Source organism: Kryptolebias marmoratus, linkage group LG16 (genome assembly GCF_001649575.2).
Source record: "Kryptolebias marmoratus isolate JLee-2015 linkage group LG16, ASM164957v2, whole genome shotgun sequence".
NCBI classification, from domain to species: Eukaryota; Metazoa; Chordata; class Actinopteri; order Cyprinodontiformes; family Rivulidae; genus Kryptolebias; species Kryptolebias marmoratus.
The window spans coordinates 26,593,656-26,614,288 of record NC_051445.1 but is presented as its reverse complement, the minus strand read 5'-3'; positions in this window follow the sequence as shown (position 1 = coordinate 26,614,288).

Sequence of the window (20,633 nt, the reverse complement as noted above, 5' to 3'; positions counted from 1 at the left end):
TTGTCTCTATTTATTCCTTATAGGCTTAAAAATAAAAGGTAGAATATAGGAATAAAATGAGCCAAAATGATAAACTGTGGCTCGAGTTTTCTTTGCACAATTAATTCAAAATTGCTCGACTCTACTGTCACCCAGTGAGTGATGTCTGTCGACAAGTACAACGGGAATGATTGATGGGTACCCATCATTCTCATTTGTGAGGCTATGGATGGCAAGCAATGTTTTGGCTTTAAAAGGACGTTATTCTTGTGGAGCAGAAAAAAATATGTAAGACAATGGAGGAAGAAAGAAAAGAGGTGTTTGCTTGTTATGTGGGATGGATGGATGGAGATGTAACGCCAAGGTGTTTAGCAAGTTTGTTTATTTGTCCTGGACTTGTATGGTCATAAACCCAGCTTTAGGGTTTGCTTCATGAAAGTCGGCTAAAATAAAATTGTCACATGTGAATGGACTGTGATATCCTGCCATAGGACTGACTGGATTACAGCAAGGGGATTTTTGTTGTTCAGATGACTGCTGTGCCGTCTTTCAGTGGAAGTTGTTATTCAGATATTTGCCGCTTAACATTACACTGTGTTTTATAGACCTCTAATTATAAATGTGCTACTGCTTTTTAAATAACACTAGTTTTTTTATTAAGTGACTGATAATATTTGACCCGTTGATGATTTTGAACTATTGTGACAGTGGATTTTTGCTTTGAGTGGGTTATTGCTACGTAAACTGAGTTAGTTGCAGTTTCCCTATTTGCCACATTTATTAGTATATTTATCGTGATTTGCTAGTTTAAACAATCCTGCCTCTAATCCTACAGCTGGGTTTAGTTGTGACATAACTCAGGGCTTTAGCCATAAGAGCGGAACCGAAACCAGAACACAGAGACAGTAGTAAAGGTAAGTGGTTTTATTTACAGGTGAGCTAATATTTACAGTGAGGGTTCTGGATCATCTGAAACGACAGGAAGGAGGCAAGGTGAGTCTCGAGTATCTGAGGATCCAGTATAGGTTAGTCCATGATAGTTTGGAATTAATTAGTTTGTTTCTCTTACAAGTTTCGGAAGATGGAGACGGCTCTGCGTTGATGGGAAATTGGTCCAGAAAGAGTCCAGTAAAGAAGGGTCCTAGGAGTCCCACAGGTAGGTTCGTCCAGACGGCACAAGGTAAGTTCCAGGTAGTGACACGGAGGTGAAAAAAACCTGAAGCGAGGTAAAAAACACAAAGCAGGATTAACTTGGCGGTTAGCAGCTAGGTGTAGACCTAGTGGCTAGATTCTGACCATAAGGCGAGATGCTCCAGCGAAGATCTGATGCCGACTAAGGGTTTAAATACCAGATCTGCTCGTCAGCCGAAAACAGCAACAGCTGTGAAGAGAAGGGTTAGAAACTACGCCCAATGGCGGGTCAAAACTAGATCCTCACAAGTTGTTGATGTAGTACTTTGTTTTATTCAAAAGAAAGCATTATAAAACAAACTGAATTTATTAATGTAAACTATGCTATATATGATTTTAGCTTTGCCCACAGAAAATAAATATAGGTTGGGACCATATCACCAGATGGCAAGATGGAAACTTTGGAATTCTTTGTAAAATCTACACATTTATTCCTACTATATTAATTAGTGGTCATCACTCATTGATCTTGATTTTATTAGTTTAACAAGTGCAATGTGTAAATACTGTAAATACAGAAATCTCTTTAAAGTGACAACTTTGTAATTGGGTGAGTGCTTTAAAGGGACACTGTACACTACAATGTTTAATATAAAAACAGATTACGAATTTCTGTATTCGTGCAACATCACTGCAACTATAAAGTAAGAATATGTGCTTATGATCTGTTTTGCTTGGCTACCTAAAGAAACTTTGTCATTGCAGGAGCAATTCTAAAATATTTTAGAGCTCCAAGTATGGAAGCAGACGGGTGTTTAGAACTTCCTGACCGGGAAACCTCAGGACCTACATGTCCTTCCAGGTCCTGTGACAGGTCCAGGAAATACTGGGTACAGACTTACCAGCTCCTGAACAGCAACTAGCAGGGACATCTTCATTAACAAACTTATATGTTCAGCTACCCATTTTTGGTAAACCACAAGTACCTTTTAGCTTGGCATACTTTATTTATTTATTTACTTACTTTAATATTGTTTTGGGGTGTGAGAATTTGTGTTGATGTGAAAACCTGAGTTGTGTTCTTGCTTTTAACAGTTAAACATAAAAAAAGAATCAACATTTGTTTTATTTATTAACATGTAGAGGATTGTCGTTTCCCTTGTATTATCATTTCTTATCAGTTATATTGCTTGAATGGCTCAACCTAACATGTTTAATGTTTAATCATTATAATATGAGAGACCTGCTTTTGCTTGTGAAGTATAATAGCATGTTTGTGGACCAGCTAATGCATTAGGAATCTCTCCATCATAGTTTGTCCAACTATGGGGCGCCAGACCACATCGTGCATAAATAGGGCCCCTACAAAGCTAGAAATGGTACTGTTAACCCCATTTTTTTTAATTTGCAGAGGAAGCAAAATTGAAATGCTGCAATTGTGGAGTGGAGCACAGTTCAGCTTACTGTGGGTGTGAGGTTAGCAAAAGAGCAGTTGAGGTTCAGAGATTGAGATTGGCCCAAGGATTCAGTTACACACTGAGGCACTAAAGAAGGTTCCTGAAAACATCCAGCCAACGTGGCAAAATAATACAGAGATAAGAGACTTAAAACATGCAAAACTTGTAAAAAAAGGGAGGAATAAACTAGTTTTGTACAAGATAGATTTTGTACTCTTTATGGTTAAAATAGTAACCCTCATTCTAACCCTACTGAAAACAAATATATATTTAAGGCAGCTAGAGATGTGAGAGCATCAAAAGATTGAAATAGGAGAGTGTTAAAAACATTCTTAATGATGACATACACCCTTCTCAATCATCTTAGGCTGATTATTTTTAATCATGCCAATCCAGCTTCTATGAAATGCTCACAGTTTAATTTCAATGGTCAAGAATTCAAAAAGTATATTGATAGTCTAAGTGAAAAACTTCATGTCATGTACTTGGACATACTGTACTTCTAATGGAAATTATAAAAATGATGGTAAACGTGATTTAGTAGCATTTATACAAAATAAACAAACAAAAAAAAAGTTATATCCTGGTATTGGTAGCAGGATGTATAACTGAGTATTAGATTCTTATTTGGTCAAACCATATAGGTTAAAGTAGGTAGTGAGTATTTATGTACCCTGTAAGAAAACAGTTCCCCTTAGGGTAGTGTTTGCAGTCTACTGCTGTTTAAAATATTGATTAACAATATATTTGAAAAATTGGAGCAGGGTTTTGGAAATCCCTTAATGCATATTTTGTAGCCCTCTGGATCAAGGTTAGGAACTTAAGAAGAAAATGCAAACAGCAGTTGAAATGTATAATGGTGGTCAAACAAATGTAGGATTTCAAATTATTTCATGCTAAAACTCAGGTCATTTGCTTTTGAAATTAAGCCAAGTCATGAGGCAAATAAAACTAGTTTAGTTTATTGGGGTTCTGTTTCATAACAAACTCACTTGGAGAAAATGTACTGACAAAATTATGTCAAAATGTAAAAATATCATAACCCATTTTGCTGTCTTTCAGGGAGAGACTGGACAGCTTCAAGTTCATCCTTGATAAACATCTTTATAGCACTTATAGGATTATGGGGATCAACAGTAGAGTAAGGCTGTGTAGCTTATATGCCAGCAGCAGAAAGCCATTTAAAAAAGCTCAATGTAGAACATGCTGAAGCCTTAAGAATATGCATTGGTTCATTTAAAACACTACCAGTGACAGCCATACAGGTAGATGTGGGTGAAAAGCCATTACGCAGCAGGAGAAGTAAACCTGTGCTTGCTTATTGATAAATTAACAGGGATTAAAGAAATTGCATTCTATAAAGGCAGTTTTACAAGCATAGGAGCAGAACAGACCAAACTTTTTCACTTTGATTGAATTGGCATTGTAAGAGCAGAACAAGCAGGATTATATGATACTGAATATTTCTCAGTCATCCATTCATTTTCTACTCACTATTTCCTTTCCAGGTCGTCGGGGACTGGTCCCTATCTCTAGCAGCCATTGTGCCTGGGTACACCTAGGACAGATCTCCAGTCTATCACAGGGACACATAGAGTGAAATGAGACAGCCATTCATGCTCTCACTCACTCCTAGAGACAGTATGGAGTTACCAATTAAGCTAACATGGATCCATAAATATGTCTATACAATAAAAACCTAAAATTAAGCCAGAACAGGGAGAGACCTAGCTAATAGTTCAGAACCATTTAAAACAATGCTAGAAAAAAAAAAAAACATTTACAGATGGTTCTTAAGATCCTTGAACTGGATCTGTTCAGTGTGCCAATCAGATGCTTTATCAGCACAGTATAGTCAAGAAAATCACACACACAAAATATCTAATTCAATTGACATCATTTGTTCTACACATTACAAAGAAAAAAGTCTTATAGTCAGCTTCACTGAATTCCTGGGCATGCTATACAATCTTTTATATCATAAATGGGTGAAATACAAGCATAGTTCAACAAATCAGAAACTAAGTCTATTGTTAGAATAATATAATACTTTATTTGTATCTCAGTGGGGAAACTTCAACAAATATATATTTAACAAGTATATCTGTAAAATATGGCAAGACTTTTAGGGTCTGACACTGAGAGACAACTATGAAATACTCAAAAACACATTGAGCATACAAAGAAATCTGGAATTAATTCAAAGGACGAAATATTAGTTATTCATCTAGAACAGGACATACTGGATTAAACAGTGTTGTGCATATCAGAGGTAAACATCCAACCAGATTGTGTATTCACTGTAATCAACCAGAATATGTGAAACATGCACTGACAGAATGCATATGAAATTTTGGATCAGCTGCAGCTGTCTGATTGGTTTTTTTTAGACAGACCTGTGAAGATACTGTTGCAGTAACCAATGCAACTGATGATAAACGCATAGATGAGTTTCTCTAGATCTTGCTGGGACATTGGTCCTTTAATCCTGGAAATGTTCTTCAGGTGATAGAAGGCCGACTTTGTAACTGTCTTTATGTAGCTCTGAAGGTTCAAGTGTGAGTCCATCACCACACCCAGATTTCGGGCCTGATCACTAGTTTCTAGCTGTAATAACTGAAGCTGTGTGCTGACTCTTGAGCTCTCTCTCTTTAGGTTCAAAGATAATTACTTCAGTTTTGTTTCTGTTCAGCTGGAAAAAGTTATGGCACATCCACACATTGGTTTGTTCTAAACATCTGTTCAGTGCTTGGATGGATTCAGATTCACCTGATGACATTGTAATGTAGAGCTGTGTATCATCTGCGTGGTTATGGTAACTAAGTTCAGTCATGAATTACTGAATGGACTTTAGTGAAACTTTCAAAAATTAATCATTGGTTATACATCTACAGCTAATTAACTTTTGGAGTTAACTCCACACAAGATGTCCACCACAGCTAATCAACTTTAGCCAACACAAAAATAGGTATAATTCTGTCAATTTTAAGAGGTAAAATGAAATGTGGTATTAGATGAACATCATTTACAACACATACTCTGAGAGTAAGATCTAATGTTATTTTCAAGGTTATATCAAAACAAGTATAAATTCAGAATTTCTCAACATAAAATGATTTTAGTTTAAAACTCTGTTTCTTTGAGTAACAAATCTCAACAAAGGAAGAGAACTTGACACAAGAGCAGCACAGCTTTAAAAAACATGGGCCCAGACTCTAGTCCAAAAGTTTCCTTAATTACTTATTCACTGAAAATGTAGCAGACCAAATACAATGATACTTTAACACTATAGCAGATGAAACCAAAACAAATTTGACTGGTGCATACTAGCACTGTGGATAAAAACAGTTTCTATTTCAGTTGAAATGTTTGGGAAAATAAAAATCTGCATTCATAAAAACTATGTGTATATAGTTATTCATGTTACCATCATCAAATATAAAAACTATTTAAGAAAGTCCTCATTAGATTTAACACAAAATGTGATCATGAATATTTTCACAACTGTAATTTACTTACAAAATAAAAGTAACTGTAATTTGTTGCAGTTTTATTTTGTAATTAAATTATATAATGCTGTTACATGTAACTTGTTACTCTCTAACCCTGGTGGGGAGTGAATGCTTCTAGATGAAGATGAAAAACAAATGTAACAGCTGAAGCCTGAGAAAGAGAGGCTCCACCAGTGGGCAGGCCCCAGGAAAACAACCAGCCCACAGCTCCACCTTAGAGGATAAAGGGAAAACATAGGAGACAAGACATAGAAAGCAGAGAGAAAAACAAAATATCAAAAATGGACTGCCTAAATCCTGACAAAGACTTACAAAAACGGGAGATAAACCGTTTGAATAATGACTCTTTGTAGTAATTTGATGTATTTTCGAATAAAACCTCTAAAACCTTGTAAAATGTGTCACTTTTTTCAGTTTATGACAGAAACATTAAAAAAACTTCTCGGTTAAAAGTTTTGGCAGTCTCATTGAGATTGGTAGTAGGGTCCACCATTGATCATAAACCCCAATGCTGACTTTTTTTGTAAAAAAAACTATCTGGAATAAGTCATATTGATCACTTAAGGTAAACTAGGACATTCATTTAAATTCAAGTAACATTCAAGCCTCTGTAATAAAACTTATTTTATGTATTTTATTATATAACATGCAAAGATTGCGTTCCTGTCAGTTTTCCCTCTTCAGTCTGTCCCAGTCAATTAGCCTGGTGCATAAATGAGACAGCTTTAATTTATTCTACCTGCTTTGTGCTCACCACATGGTTTTGTTCACTGCTCAGCTCTGCATTGCATCTCAATTATTATCTCAGACTCATTTTGTATTAGGGCATTATGTTCTCTCTTTATGTTGTGTTCATTCACATTGCTGTCTTAAACTATCTCTAAATTTTCAAATTCACACTAGCAGACTATAACTACTTACAGCGTGAACTGAATCCTACAAGCAAAGTGTCTCTTTCTCTAAGAAAAACATGATTTTTTTTCATAGTTTTTAAACACTTTCTTCTGAGGTTTTTCTCATTTAAGAGTGTTGTAAAGTCTTCCTTCCATAAGAATATCATACAGCATGTAAGCAAATAATGCACTTGCACAAATGAGCCAGTTTAAAAGTCCTTTTACCTCAAGAAGTATTCCTGCCAGTACAGCGCTATGGCAACACACAGAAAGCACACCACACAGTATGTTGATGTTTCTATACAGCCAAGTCACAACACAACTTTACAGGTCTATTTCTAACCAGAAATATATTCCTCCACTACTTTAAAGATCTACTGACACACAAATTTTTCAAACAGATCTAGTTTTGCAAAACCTTTTTTTAACGACACAAACGTAGCAGATAAAATCATACATTCTAAATAACAACTTTAGTCTTGACACCATGTCATGTCTCAACCTGGAGAAAGAAGAGAGCCCAGCTCCATCCTCTTTGGGTGTTTTTTTGCAAACAAATCAAAGGCAAAAATGTTTCTGCCTGTCTTTGTGTGTGTTTGTTTGTCTGTCTGACAGCAAAATATCTCATTGGCAGCTTTATTTGTATAGCATATTCCAGCAACAGGGCAACTAAAGGTTTTTTAGATAAACAATTAAAAAGATTTTGACAAAGTGCAAAAGAACAATAAAAGCATATAGAAAGATAAAAATGTAAAATTACAGATGCTCAAAGAAAGAACATTTCATAAAATTTTAAAGTAAAGTAAGCTCTGATTAAGAGCAGGAATAAAAGATAAAGGAATATAGAAACAGCATAAAATAATTATGTGCTTTAATCAAAGGCAGCAAACAGGACAGTCTTCAACCTTGTTTTAAGGAAACTCACAGTCAGAGCAGTCCAGTAGTTTTCTGGAAGTTTGTTCCACATATTTGATGCATAAAAGCTGATGCATAGCAGCTTGTGTGTGTTTGGTTCTGACACTGGGCACAGAACAGATTTGATCCAGATGCCCTGAGTGGTCTCAGTGGTTCATGGAGAAGCAGAAGATCAGAGATGTATTTTGGACCCTGAATATTTAGTGCTTTGTAGACCAGCAATAAGATTGTAAAGTCAATTCTCTGAGCAACAGGAAGCCAGTGCCTCAGAACTGCACTGATATGATGAACTCTCTTGGTCTTTGTAAAGACCCGAGCAGCAGCATTCTGATCAGCTGCAGCTGTCTGAAGGATTTTTTAGGAAGACCAGTAAATACTCTTTTACAATAGTCAAGTGGGCCAAAGATAAATGCGTGGATGAGTTTTTCTAAGTCCTGCTGAGATATCAGTCCTTTAATTCTAGCTCTATTTAGGTGGCAGAAGACCATCTTTATAACTGTCTTAGAGTGGCTGTTCAGACTCAGGTCAGAGTCCATGATCACACCAAGGTTTGTCAGAGCTTTTTACTATCACATGAACCACAGAAGGAATTTAATGAAACTCTCAGGAAATAATCATTGGTTGTACATCTGCAACTGATAAACTTTTTGAGTCTATCCAAATTAAGCATGGCCCCCACAGCTAAGTGACCTTAGCAAACAAAAATGGCTATACCTCTGTCAATTTTACAATTATTGAGCAAAAATTTGGTGTGGTACTAGCTGAGCATCCTCACCAACTTTTACTCTGAACCCTATACATTGTGCAATATCTTTGCTTAAAAGTTTGTCACTAACTGTTGGCTTAAACCCTGTTTATCTTTTAGCAAAATATCTCATGAACCCCTGGTGGGTTTTAATTGAAATCTCAAATTGATTCTTGGCTATACTGTACATCTAGTTTTGGAGTCACCCCATTTCAAGATGACCACCACAACTAATTAATATTATTATTTGAGAGTCCTTCCCAACAGGCACTCTTATCATAATGTGGCAACAAATGGATATAAGATTGTTTATTTGGTGCTCTGCCCTTTAAATTTACTTCTCACTATGAGCAGAGTAACCAAAAAGTGTCAACAACGCCACTTTGGGAGTTGTACCCAAGGAAATAAGCACAGCAACAGTAAGGTGCTCAGGTTCATACACCAATGAGACAGAGAGACGTGATTCCACAATTTTAAAAAAAGTTACAATTGTTTATTATTTCTAGTTTTCTTAAGACTTTTAAGATTAAAAACCACACTGGGAAGGGGAGGGGAAGCACGTAGGACTGAGGCCTGCTAGCAGGGGAGGGCGGTTCCTAAGGGTTCCTAAATTAAAACCAAAAAAATAGGATCAAGCCAAATAAATCACCCCAAGCACTTGTGAACATGCACTCATTTGTGAAGGGACCCAAACACCAACCACTCACATGGCACAAAGGACCAATACCCCTGAAGTCCCTCCACTACCTTCGGCTCTCAGCCTAAACACAAGAAAAGAGGGCTTAGGTTATACAAAATAACTACAATTTAGAAAGTTAAAAATTGACTTAAGACAAAAATGTACTAAACCAGATACAATAAACCTAACCTCAGACACATACACCCATTAAAATCAAGGCTCTAACTAAAGAACTTCAAGTTCCAAGGCTGCTAATAGCAGAAAAGCATGAGGCCACACTGAATAAAATCCTAAACAAAATCCAAAACAAAGAAACAAAAATAAAAAAAATTGGAAAATAAAACCAGAGTAACAAAACAGGAGGGTCTCCACCGAGCTGCATCAGCTTCACTATCTGCAAAGAAATGGAATTTAATATGGTTGTTTAGCCAAGTGATGAATGGTAATGTGTAGAGGAAGGAGCAGCTTTCACCTACCAGACCTTCTGAAGTACTCTACCTAAACCGTAGAGCGCTTCCTGGCCCAGAAACAATAGGAGGATCGGCTTGCCAGTGATTTCTAGTATGTAAACAATTTGTTAGGATTTTTGCACTTGAACTATTTGGATGCAATGAGCACAATACATACTCCTTCTATGATGCTATAGTTACCTGGGGAGGTGAAGTTGCTACCACACCCCAGCAAAAGCAGAAGACTCCACCTAGCAGTTGTTTCTGAATTCACAAATAATCTGGATTAAACAAAGTCATCTACAACCTTTGTGCAGAAGAGGTACTTACTGGAGTCAGCTGACCTGCAACCAAACAAGCAACAAACCATGCTGAAAAATGTGACCATGACAGAGGGCAAGGAGAGACAGATGAAAAGAGCCTCCGTATACATCCACAGCACCCCTGCTGGCAGTTAATTGTAGCAGGCTTAATTCATCCTGCTACAATAAGATGATGTCCAGCATGAAATGAGACAGGCAACATCCAGTCTTTCTAGGCTTTTATTTTTAAGAAAAGATAACTCAGAATTTCACCTTTTGGTTGGCGAAATTTTACCTAAGGTGACTTATTCTGCAGACATTACAAATTATTATTCACTCAATGCCGACCCTTCTTTTCAGAGGTTTCCATCACTGTTGGTCCTTTTTAATCCTTTTATCCTTCTTCATCTCTCAGTTCCCACCACTTTTAATTCTTATTCATAAAGAAGAGGTACAGGTTAGTTTATTTTTTCTCACTCTAACCTTATTCCATTTAAACTTTTTATTAAATTTTCTACACAGATGGATCATTTTTAAACTGTAGGTGGAATTTCATAAAGAGTTTCAGCCTGCCTGCTAAATCAGTCAATCCCAATTGAGACCTTTGAAATTTTTCTAAAGCCTCATTCAGATACCATGGTGTTAACTTTTATCTTGAGATCACGCTTTAAATGTAATTTCTTATTGCCAAGGAGTCAAGTATGAATACAACTAAACTAAAAACTTCCCTTTCCTCGTTACCCCATTTTACCAAAAGTCAATTTTTCTGACTCTTGCAATTTTTTTCAATCAGAGAGAGACTCCAAAGGTTCAAAACCTCTTGTAAATCAATACATGTCTTTGTGTTCTGTCTCTTGCAATTTCTAGTACTCTTGGTAGTTGATGACATACAGATACAACTTCCCGCATGGTGCTTAGCGGCTGATATTGACTGGTGAAATGGGAAGCCTATTCTTTAAGTCTTGTGCTCACATCAGTTTTTCATGTGTTTTTGTCTTATACTGAACTGCTTATCATTTTTCATGTCATGTCTAAAGCCTTAACCCGCTCTCATTTCTTCACCCACTTTTTTATGAACTGGAGTTGTTTTTTAGTGCACTAGGAAAGTGCAGATCCTCCTCACTGAGAGCATTTGGTGGAATGAAATTGAGATTATTGTCCTTTGTTTTTGCTGCTGTTTTTTTAAAATATGAAGCATTGCTTAATATTATTTTCTTGCTTTCTTTATTTGTCTATTTCAGTCCTGTGTTGGACTTGCGACTTTTCAATTCAATTCAATTCAAAAATACTTTATTAATCCCAAAGGGAAATTAAATAATTAATTATTAATTTTATTGCAAAATTAATTAATAATTTTGCAGGGTGTCCCCAGCCTCTCACACAATGACTGCTGGAGATAAGCACCAGTGCCACAGCAACCCGCAAAGGAAAAAGCAGGTAAATAAAATAAAATAATAAATTAATGGACGTTTGCTTCAGTGAGATATCAGGGTTTACTAATTTGTCCCTTTTCAATAATTACCCCCCCCCCCTCCCCCTCCCTTTGCTTTACACACAAAGTAACAATTTCCTTTTTGACCTAACAGAAGAATATAACCTTGAGTGCCCATGTGGCTGCAGTTAAAGGGAATGTTTCATAATTGTATTTTTGAATTTTGCTGTAAAGTGCAGAACCTCTCATTCAGGAGGAGCAGTGTGGCTTTCATCCTGGCTCTGGAAAAGAGAATCACATCTTTACTCTTGAAGAGTTGCTAAGGGGGTCATGGGAGTTTGATTCTCCATCATGTGTTTTGTGGATCCATAAAAAGCTTGTGACAGTATTCCCCGAAGCATTCTCTTAGAGGAGGTGCAGGACTATGGTATTCCAGAGTCAAGTTTAAGGGCTATCCGGTCCCTATGTAACCCAAACAAGTGCTCAACTCAACTTTATTTATACAGCACTATTCAAACTCGAGCATAACTCAAAATGCTGAACAAAAACAGCAGATAGAATTATGTGGCAATAAAAATAAAAATGAAAGGCCTTACATTTCTTCAAGGAATGCATATTGCCCACTGTCTTTCATGGCAGAGTTTTAGACTAAAATCCTTTTTTGAAAAGAGGCCAGAGCATCCTGGAGGACCTGACACATCCCCACCATGGACTGTTCTTCTGGCTGTCCTAAGGGAAAAGATTCTGCAGCATCCATGCAAGAACAACAAAACTCCTTAACAGTTTATGTTGTCCTCAACAGTTGTCCTCAAGCCGGCAAGCTGCTGAACTCACAGTGACTGTGAATAATAAAATAATAAAAGATAAAGATAAAGATAAAAAAAGATAATAAAACTGAATATAATAAAAAAAACTTGTCAAAATCTGCTAAAATGTCATGGTAAGAGTCAAGAAAACAAGAAATCACAAGTAAAACTGGTGTCTGTGTCTTCTGGAGAAGAGAGTGATGAGTGTGATGAGTTCATTGGATTTATAAATGTTTTTTAGATTTTGAATCTAAAAATACTAGAATACTTAATTTTGCTTACGCTGCCAGTCTTCTTCTTCATATGAAAATTGAGATGAGCAGGAGGTGTTTTTTCAGGATCACGTAATCATCTTGTTTAAGCAATGATTTACTTAGTCCAAATAAATCAATGTTCAGATCTGTTATTAAACTGTTTACAAGAAGTAATTTAGAAGCATAATAGATCTAATATTTAGGAGTGTTAGTTTAAGTTTATTTGGATTTTACTGTCGAGACGAGCAGTTGAGGTGGCTTTAGGCATCTGATTAGGATGCATCCTGGACACCTCCCTGGTGAGGTGTTCCTGGCATGTCCCACCGGGAGGAGACTCAGGGGAAAACCTAGGACATGATGAAGGGACTGTGTTTCTCAGCTGGCCTGTGAACGCCTTGGGAATCCTCCAGAGGAGCTGGCTCAAGTGGCTGAGGAGACGGAAGTCTGGGCCTCGCTGCTTAGGATGCTGCCCCCGCAACCCAACCCTGGATAAGCGGAAGAAAATGGATGGATGTAAACTTTTATTGGGCTTGACATTCACCTTAATAAAATTCTGATTATGACTGGACAGGTCAGGCTTTTACCAGCTACTGGAGAGGCGCATTCACCGAGGGTGGCTCAGGAAAAGGTGCATCCACCGAGAACTGGCTTTTATATATAAGACAAGTGCTTCAACCAATGATGGGATGGATTTCTTCTCCAATAGGGAGGGTTGATAATTTTACCACAGGAAATGACTCCAAGGAGTGTCTGTGGATAACAGCTTCTATTAGTAGGCTGTGGTGGGGGGAAGAAGGCTTTGACATCTTAACGATGCATGTGATGCCTCTGAAAATTCCTTCCCTCCAATTTTAATTTGACTTTACTACAGCATTGCAGCAACTGTTGCAATACACACACACATTGGGATACTGACATAAAAAGCATTACAGTAGGTGATTCCGTAACTGATAAAAGCATGGACAGCCTTCTCCAGGTCACACCAGTTTAAAATAGACTTGACCTTAATCAGAAGATGTAGATGATAAAAAACCATAAATAAATAAATAAATACTTACTTTCATACACACATGCACGCACGCATGCATGCACACACTCACACATTATATACAGTATGTATATACATACACATATATGAAAATGGAGTAAGATTCATGTGTGAATCTCCAGGTGAACCATTGTCAGGTCTGTGCTGACGCTGGGACTTGATGCTGCAATTAAGTCACACAACTTTGGTATGGGAAGATCAGAAGTTCAGGGCTTGAATCTCCATGCTAACCTCTGACCAACCTTGTTTACATAATGAGTGAGAGACATAGAAATGATATCAAGCGAGCTTGGTTGTCACCTGGGTTAGCAAGATCTGTATCACATATTGGGGAACCAGGACACTAATAACACAGGACACTGTTGGAATGCATGAGCAAGCCTAGAGAGAGGGGCTATATGGGAAGGTTGTAAAAAAATAGATACCCAGTACAAAAAAAACTGTTTGATTGCATGGTCCTTAAAGTCAAACTTCTGTAGATGTTCTTGAGGTTCTAACAAAAGCCCACTTCACAGCTTGACTGGTAAAGCTGTAAAAAGAGAGGGAACTGAATCAGGTCTTTACTTTAGTCTTTAATCAGATCCTAAGGCTGTTCAGACTGTTTTTAGCCTCTTTGTGCTTGAGTCCAAAGTCCTTTTCTTAGTTCGTATTCCACTGATTTCATATCTCGCCCACTCACATATATGGTCAATTCAGAGTGGCTCTTACAATACTTACTGCCTTTAGGCGTAGATTAGCACTTTTTTATTCCCATGAAACCGAGCAGATCAAATGTTCATCTTGCATGATAAAAATGCAGTAATCAGTTTTGAAAAATTTAAGGACAAACACAAAAAGATCTGTAGGTAATTTGAATTGTTCCCCCTTCTCCAGACAGACTAAATTGGAATCACTAATATTGACCATGATTAGTTTCATTAGTAGGTGATTTTATGGGACTTTGGTTGAAGAGCTTTCTATTTATCATTTAGAGTGTCATTGTCAGGATAATCAGGAGACAGAGGAGAGCCAGCATGCCTCTCTCAGTGCTGTTGTAAACAGGAGGATTCAGAAGATAACAGCTCAGGAGAGACGGGGGGGAAAGGTGCACATTCAGACGACCCCACACTTTCTGCTTCTCAGCAACTTGTGCTCATCAATACAAATGTTCAAGATGTATTTCTATAGAATGATAGCACAAATTGAAGGTATGATGTGTAAACGTCTTGATTTATTGAACAATCTTTGTCCATATTGATGGTAAGCAGCCTGTAAAGCTGTTTACTCAGCACTCTACAAGTCTCTTTCACTGCCCTCTGAGAGCAGAGAATACGAACCAGTCTTGACTTTTAATCAGGTCAGTCCATCAGAACCAGCTCCAAATACACTAATGTATTAGATCCAGATAAAAGAGATTTTGAGAATGACATTCAAAAGCTGTGTACTATAGAACCCAGCAGCATTCCTTGAAGGAAAGTCATGTTGCCCACTGACTTTCATGCCAGAGTTTTAAACAAAGATCATTTTATCATGAGAAGAGACAAAGTAATAGCTGTTTTGGTCAAATTCAAACCTAAAGAGGTTATGTGCGATCTTGTATGTGAGCCCATGAGATGTGTTAGTGCGCAGAGAATGTGAATGACTCTCAGTTACTAGTACATCAAAATTGAGTTCAGTGTCTGAGTTACTGACTGAGTTACAGCTATTTTTGTATTGACTAATGTTGATTAGCTGTAGCTGTCATCTTGAATTGGGTTCATTGAAATGGTAATGAGTTGTAGATGTACATCTAATGTTTATTTTCTGAGAGTTTCAATAAAATCTGTCCACTGGTTCTTTAAATATTTTGTTAATACTACAGATAAATGAACAAACAAATAAAAACACTATAGGTTGTTCGGCAGCAGGTGATAATTAAGTAAATACACTACTGTATAACTGATGTTTTTTTAAAAAGATAATTGTTTCAGATTTTGAATTTTTTTTTAGGGTTAGCGTTTTTTTTGTTTGTTTAAATGTAAGTACAAATCTAAAATGATTACTATCTTTTATATTTTGGGGACTGTACGGTGGTGCAGCTGTTTAGCACTGTCGCCTTGCAGTAAGGAGGTTCTGTTTTGACTCCCAGCTGAGGTCTGTCTGAGTGGAGTTTGCATGTTCTCCCTCTGCATGCATGGGTTTTCTCCAGGTACACCGGTTCCTCCCACAGTCTAAAAACTTGCACGTTAGGTAATTTGGCAGCTATAAATTGGCCCTAGATGTGAGTGTGGATTTGTGAGCAGCTGTCTTGTTAGTCTCTATGTGTAGCTCTGAGATGGACTGGTGACCTGTTCGGGGTGGACATGCCCCTCACCCAATAACTGCTGGGTGCTTGGGGTAAGCACCAACTTCTCCCGACTCTGAATGGATGCGTACATTCCCACATATTTTAATTTCTGAAGTGTGCCGAATTCATTGACAAAAGGTAATTAAGATTTGAAAGTGACTCTTCATTGCATTTAGAAACTGTGATGACAGGCATTTGGTGTGACCTAAGAAGAACATTTAACTTGTGAGACAACATTTTTTTCAGAATATGGTCAAAATGTACAGATTTTAATCACACGCATGGTCACACCTAAATGTGATCCTAATGACCCGTTACCAATGGTTCCACTTTCAATTAGTTTACACTTTATTATTAAGGCATGTTCTTCCTTATCCAGTTAGATTATCTGAAGACAAACTGAGAGATTTGAAACCTGATTGATTAACTCAAACATGTTGTAGTTGTGTCATTTGGCAAAAGTTACACGCTGTCATAGATGGAGTTCTGGAACCAAGTTTTAATTTTGGGGTTTTATTAAGTTTAGATTTTAATTATTTTTTTTTTTATGTTTCTTGATGTTCAGTTGAGTCACTTTCTATCCTGTTTTATTAAGGGTGCTTAAAGGACCATCATTACTATCTTGTTTAAATTTTACGTTTTATATCTCATTATGCAGCTTAAAAAAAACATAAATTGTTCAGCAAAACATACGGCTTGGTCGAGATTAGTGTGCTATCACTTTTAGTGGCGGTCCGTCACACAACGCAAAGAAAATTAGCAAAAAACTGTGAGAAAAAAACAATGAAGATTAATAAGATTTTGGCAAAACATGAGAAAACCCAGCCCTCTTTGGTGATCTGTATCTCAGACACACATTACAGTAGAAACATCATTCAAAGGGTCACAGAGAGACAGACTTTACATGATTGACCTGGCATTTTGATAGTTGGTTTTTACCATTGACATGAGTAAAGATGGACAAAGTTAATCTATTCATTTACAATGTCAAAGTTTGAGGCCAATAGGTTTGTTATTTTGGGTGTTGTTGTTTTTTGTTTTTTGTTATTTTTGGAGCCAGAGGCTGTGCACAAGGAGTTATAACCTCAATACAAAAGTCTCATCTACAAATCCTCCCACCACACTAGCAGGCTATGATACTGTCAGTCACAGTGTAACTGTGAATTGGACTTCTGTTCTATAGTTGAAGACATTTTCCTCTCCACCCTGGAGCTTTACAAATTCAAAATGACTTCAGCAAAATAATGATCTAAACAATAGGAGCCATTTCACCTCCGATCAGATCTGTACCCATTCTGAATGTGTCATGTCCTGGATGACTGAGAATCTTCACCAGCAAGAGCTTTAAATAACTAATTGAAACTAAACATATTTAAAAACACCTATTTGAACATACGGGGCCAAAGTAAGGACTTTGTAAATCAACAAAAATCAACACCAGAAAAAAATATTTGAAATGTAGTTTTATTTTGTATTTAGGAACAACTGAACAGTTAGTGGACAGAGTATTAAAAGCTTTTTCTACAGAAAACAGCAACCAACAGCTACTGCAAATTAAGGTGAACCAAAAAAGTAGGACAAAGGATCGATAGACTGAATATCAATAGAAAATTCCACAACAAAGAGAGCACTCTTGTCAGTTTTACCTTTTTGGCGTGGTATTAATTTTAAACAAACTGTTTGGTAGGCAGTGATAGACGGTTGGAGCTCCTGTAGGTGGGATTTGCTGTCTGAACAGACCTATTTTAGTCTTGACCATCAATCATAGTCAGAGCCGTGTTACGCAGTCCTATCCAGTCTGCCATCAATGACAGCCCAAGTTAACATTAATAATCTAGGGACCATAAAAAAAGAACATGTAGAGCGGCAGGATGAAGCCTGCTAACCAAGCACTGGTTGTATGAATGAACAGACATGGGCTCCAGTTATGTTTTTGCTTGTGTGTGGTGTGTGTGTGTGTGTGTGTGTGTGGGGGGGGGGGGGTCGTTGTAGTGTGAGCAAAATATATTATCAATGACAGGACAGACATGAAATTCTCAGAAAATAATAATTAGATGTACATCTACAACTGATTAACTTTAAGTGTCAACTCCTTTGAAGATGGTTGCCAGAGATAAGCAAACTGAAAATGGCCATGACTCAGCCAGTTATACAGATACTGAATTAAACTTTTTTGCGGTTATAGCTGAGAGTAATTCACAACACTGAACACTGATTGTTCTTCTGTAAAAATCACGTAACCATGCACAAATAACACACAGGGTGAAAGGGATAAAGACCAAAGGAGGCGGGAGGCAAACTTTGTATTTTATGTGATAGTCTACTAAACTGAGAACAAACTGTCTGTAAATAATGGTTGCAGCTCTTTCTAAGTTGCTAGTCATGGGAGGATCACCAATACCATTTCAATACCTTCATAATTTGTTTTAAATGGGAGCTAAAATGTGTCACAAGTTACAAAATTAACCGTAATTGTAACTGCATTAAATGTAGTATGTTTAAAAATCTATATTTAATATCTGTGTTAAAAACACATTGGTTCTTTTTCAGTGTTCTGCACATTCTCCAAGTGAAGTGAAGTGAAATTTATTTATATAGCACCTTTCCATAACAAGGCGACCCAAATGCTTTACAACACAGAAACAACAATCAAGTACATAATCAAACACAGAAAACATAAAAAAATAAAATAAAATCAATCATGTATAATCTAAATGAAATATAGGATAATCTAAATAAAATCACGAAACCAAACATATCTAAATATGAGCTAAGACAATCAAAATAGTAGCTAATATAATCTAAATAAAATCATGATAAAGTTAAAGCTGAACTAAACAACAATTGGGAATCTAACAATCTAACATAATCTAAAATTACTGCAACAGCGTCTATTACTGCAACAGCATCCTCACAGGTCTGACTAATAAATCAATCAAACAGCTGCAGCTGATCCAGAACGCTGCTGCTCGTGTTCTCACTAAAACCAGGAAGATAGAGCACATAACACCAGTTTTAAAGTCCCTACACTGGCTCCCTGTAGCTCAAAGAGTAGACTTTAAAATACTGTTGTTAGTTTATAAATCACTGAACGGTTTAGCACCACAATACATTAAAGATCTGTTATCGCTGTACCAACCGTCTAGACCCCTAAGATCTTCTGGTTCTGGACTGCTCTGCATCCCCAGAACCAGAACCAAACGAGGAGAAGCAGCTTTCAGTCTCTATGCACCACAAATTTGGAACAAACTTCCAGAAAACTGTAAAACAGCTGAAACACTGGGTGCCTTTAAATCTCAACTTAAAACCCACCTGTTTAGAGTTGCTTATGGCTAAATTAGGGTTAGAGTGCGGGTTTTTGATGTCTCATTGTCACATGCTGTTTTTATTTTGTTTTTTAATTATGTAAAGCACCTTGAAATGCCTTGCTGCTGAAATGTGCTATACAAATAAAATTTGATTGATTGATAAAATATGAGCTAAGATAAACAAAAAATGTCCAAAATTACAATGAAGACTTTGGCATTTATTGCAGATGCAATGACTGCCATTTCCTCGTGTCTTTACCTGACAGTCCATGATTACTTTTCACTTTGTTTTCTGTGTAAGTGTTAATGATGGCTTTCATTCGTCCTTTCTGTTAGAAAACCCAATTTCTTTCAGGTGATTTCTTACAGTTCTGTCACAGACATTGATTCCACTTGTTTCTTATTTGATTTGTTTGCATTTTCTGTTTTTAAGACATTTTGCTTTGTTTTCTATCTTGATGCTTTGCTTCAAATTTTGTTTGTACTTGGTGCAGATTTCAGACCCATCTGACTGGAATCAACCAACATCTTCTCAACATTCTGTGATTATTTACCTTCATGAAGAAGTTTCAAAATCCTCTCCCTTGTTTCAACTAATATATCTGGTGTTGGAGCTGTGATTCATGTCAATCTGCTATGTGCAGCAGATCTCAAAGTTCTTTTTTAAACTGAAGGCTAATTAGCAGATTTAATCTGATGTAGGGGTTTGTTTTAAAACTGCAAATTAGAATGATTTCATCATTTGTTCCTTTACTTGATCTAAAAAAAGCATTTGTGACTGACAAAAATAATTATATTTATTTCTTTTTTTATTGTTTTCTGTTGCCAGAAGGTTGGAATTTTGAAAAAATGATAGTTTTGTAGCACGTCCATGAATTAAATTTTTTATACAAAATTAAACAAAGGCAGAACATCCTCCAAAAGAGGTGATTCCATCATTTCTGCCATTGGTTGTATAAGCCACTGATGAGTTCAAACTGTTATTTTAGTCCAGCAAATTCTCACAATCAACAGCAGTCTGTAGATGAGTTGCTTTTTGTAAGACAAACACTGTTTTTTTTATTTTGACAGCATAAACTGTTCCCCACTTTGCAGAACTTTAATAAAATTGCCTTGGGAGGTCTGGTTCAAGCTGCAGTCGTAGCTCGCTGTGCAACAAACACATCCTGTCTACACCTACACTGTCCCCTGTGGGTCATCACATTAACATTTTGACCAGCCCTTTTTTTAATCTAGGAAAAATATTCTTCTAGTAGCAAGAAGACCTGTGACCACTGCTTTAATCAGCAGCAGTAAACCTTCCCTAGCTGTAACAACTTTTCTCATATTCACTATTATTTCTAGGACTCTGCTACTGTATATGTTCTGACTCATAAATACGAATGACCTGCATTTCAAATGTCTCAGAAAAAATGTGC